The sequence below is a fragment of the Cynocephalus volans genome, chromosome 13 (assembly GCF_027409185.1).
Source record: "Cynocephalus volans isolate mCynVol1 chromosome 13, mCynVol1.pri, whole genome shotgun sequence".
Taxonomy (NCBI): Eukaryota; Metazoa; Chordata; class Mammalia; order Dermoptera; family Cynocephalidae; genus Cynocephalus; species Cynocephalus volans.
In genome coordinates this window covers 79,184,521-79,187,665 of record NC_084472.1, presented here as the reverse complement: position 1 = coordinate 79,187,665, position 3,145 = coordinate 79,184,521, and the positions used below count along the sequence as shown (strand labels likewise).

The 3,145-nt window shown below is 41.3% G+C and overlaps 1 pseudogene; it reads right to left on the bottom strand.

Moving 5' to 3' along the window:
* Positions 1-1,047: 1,047 nt before the first annotated feature.
* LOC134362188 (large ribosomal subunit protein uL11-like) lies at positions 1,048-1,625 on the bottom strand (annotated as a pseudogene).
* Between the last annotated feature and the right edge of the window lie 1,520 nt (positions 1,626-3,145).

Genomic DNA, 3,145 nt, shown 5'->3' with positions numbered 1-3,145 from the left:
CATCTCATTCTGCCTCTGTCATTTCAAGGCCTCACTGCCACTGGCTTCCTTTTCTGATTTTTGCAGCAAAGCACGAAAAACAGCATTTTTTAAATTTTTTATTTTTATATTTTGGAAAGTTTAGGCAAAAATTTTTCCTAGGGCTCCATGACTAACTGTTCTGCCCATTTTGATACTTGATTGTATATTGTCCTGTTTTATCTGTTTTATGCTCTACTATCTGGACCTTCATCCCACCCCCACCCCCCACCCCAGTGAGACTCTATTTAAGGAGAGATACTAAGTTTCCAGTTTACAGCCCAAGGCTTGAATGACAGCTTACTTGGGAAAGTCTGCTGTGTTCAGTGTGAACCAAGAGCTGGATGGACTTTGCAAATGTCTCCTGCAGTGGCAACAGTAGGGCCTCTTTCTCTGCCCATCTTGCTGCCTAAACAGCTCTGTACCAACAGATATTGTTCAGGAGCTGATTCTTTGGCTCATCAATTCTTCCTGAGCAGAGACAATACTGATATATGTCACTTAACTAATTTTTGTCCAGAAAGAATTGACTGCTCTGGTAACTGTATCATTGCTCACAAACACATGGGACCCTTCTCTGCAGGAAGAGTACATCCCCACTCTGTGGCACTCAGTTGTGATCATGCGACTGGCTCTGGCTGATGAAATGTGAGTGGAAATGATCACTCTTGGTTTCTGTTTATTTATTTATTTAACTTTTATTTGCATTTATTTTATGCTGAATTTATTCATGTGCCATTAGTTTTTATTTCTTCATTTTCTTCTGGGATATCTTTTTCTTCTGTACAACCTCCTCTTCTGGCTTAGGAACAATTTGTTCCTTTTCAGTAAGAATCATTTCGATGTGACAGAGAGCTCATGTGTGGGTTAATCTAACCATGAGTTCTGTAAGTGTGGTGGTGCATCTTGGGTGCTTTGTTCACCTGAATATATCAATAACCAGAGAATCTACATCTAAACCCTTTTTTGTTTGTTTGTTTTTTCTGGTTGTCAAATGATCCTTTATTAAAAGATTTTCCTTTGTACTTCTTAACTAGCTGGGCATTCCAATGAACCACTGTTGATGTCATCTATGATGTCATGAAGGTGGCAGTCAACAACATTGCAGCCCACAGACTGGGCAGTCCCCAGGATCTCTTTAATGGTTCCAGAGAGTTCTCGGGCTAAAGATAGATCTGTGGTGCGTCTGTCAGGCAATGTTGACAATCTCATCAAAAGTGATATTTCCACTGTATTTAATGCTTTTTTTATTCCTTTCTGTCTCCTGATGGTTTCTTGAGGGCTTTGATGATCACGGCAGAGGCAAAAGGTACCCCTTCAATCTGGGCTTGTCCATTCTGAGTGGTCAGTTTCACTGTAATCCTCAGACCCTTCCAGTCACCAGTTGCTTTGGCAATGTCATCACCAACCTTCTTTGGAGACAGACCCAGAGGGCAGATCTTGAGGGCGAAGGCAGATGTGGCACCGACTTCACCATCAGTGCACCTCAGGTACATGACTTTGATCTGGTTGGGGTCAAAATTAAGTGGCATGGTGGAGGCAGCTGGTGTCAGGTGAACCTGGATTCAGGACAACCAAAGAAAGTTGCACTTTGGCCTCCTTCATGCTGAAAGCTGTAACTACATCTAAACCCATAAATTCAGCATTTCTCTGCATTTTTAAGGATGTACAGCAAAAATTCAGCACTCTTTTTGGGCCACTGACCCTGTGTCCAGCCCCATTGTTTGGCCTAGACATACCTACCAACTCCACCATTGTAATGCCAGAACTGTATATATTGCTTCTATAAAGTGACATCTTTCAGATTCTTGGTGGCTTTTTGGATATGCATACCCTTGATGGCCTGGGCAGTTTCCTGGGTATAATTAAAGTGAACACGATGATTTGAACCTCTTGATTTGCATGATTTTGTGGGGTTTTCTGGGTCAAGTGGATAGCGAAACATTTTCACTGATCACTTTAGGCCACTTATGGGAAGAGTGCCCTTGGTTTTTAGTCTGCTTACCACCATGCCAACAATGATGCAGATAGAGGTAGCTCCTCAGCCTGTGTCATGGAGTGATGACCATATGAGCAGGGCTGCAGGAATCAAGGATGGACCTGTTGCTAAAATTTTTTTAAATATATTAATTCTGTGTTAGTTAATTTACTTCTGTTTAGTGGTTGGGATTTTAGAGGTCTAATAAATGACACTTCTCATCCTAGCCAGAATTTGGTACTAATTCACAGTGACAGGAATCAGATCAACAGAGATTAAAAATAGCTGAATTACTAATAAGAGCTAATTTAAGAGAGGTGCCACAATGTGCTTGTAAATACTTCCCCAACTGATAGCCCCAACTTGCATAGCTGGACACCACAGGCCTCCCCACTGCAGAGAGGGGACAGGACAGACTGATTCCGAAGGGGCTACCTGAGAGGACCAGATTGGGCATGCTCCATTCCTTCTTCCAAATGCAGCAATCAGATCAATCACTCCTCCTCCCTCTGGAAGAGGCGAGAAGGGGCGTGGGGAGTTGTTTCACAGCAGGTCCTGCCATCTGAAAACTTTAGTGTAGAATAGAGGTTTCCAGAGGGATTTAGTTACAGTAAAATTGTTGTATCATTCTGTGTATCTGAAAGAAATTGCCAGAAATAGAAATATTAGGAGAGGTAATAAACATGTTAAATTTTGTTTTATTCTTGAATATTTTAAAGCGTAGGGGGAAACATTGAAGTGACAGATCAAGGCATTGAAATAAAAGGTTAAGCAATGGTAATCCTAATGATTATCATTAAATAAAGGTTAGCACTTTAGCACTTTGCAGCAATAGTGCAGCAGCTCCATATTAAATGGGAACTTGAGGCCTGAACATTAAGATGACTGACTTTCTACCAAGTTGTCCCTGGCCTCCAGGGCCTGGCTAGTTGTTAATTGAAGGCCTATGGCTTTCCAATACTGGGCTCTGCTCTGGCTACTGAGCCCCAGAGGGAAATAGGGTTGTTTTGAAACTCAGTTTTCTTAATGAAGCAATTCCTGAACCTGAAATGTGTAAGAAAATAATCTAAAAGTGAAATGAGAAACTGGTCTATTGAAAAGTTGGTGACATTTTCAGAGTTGCTTTTAAAAGAATAGATTTGTTTTACT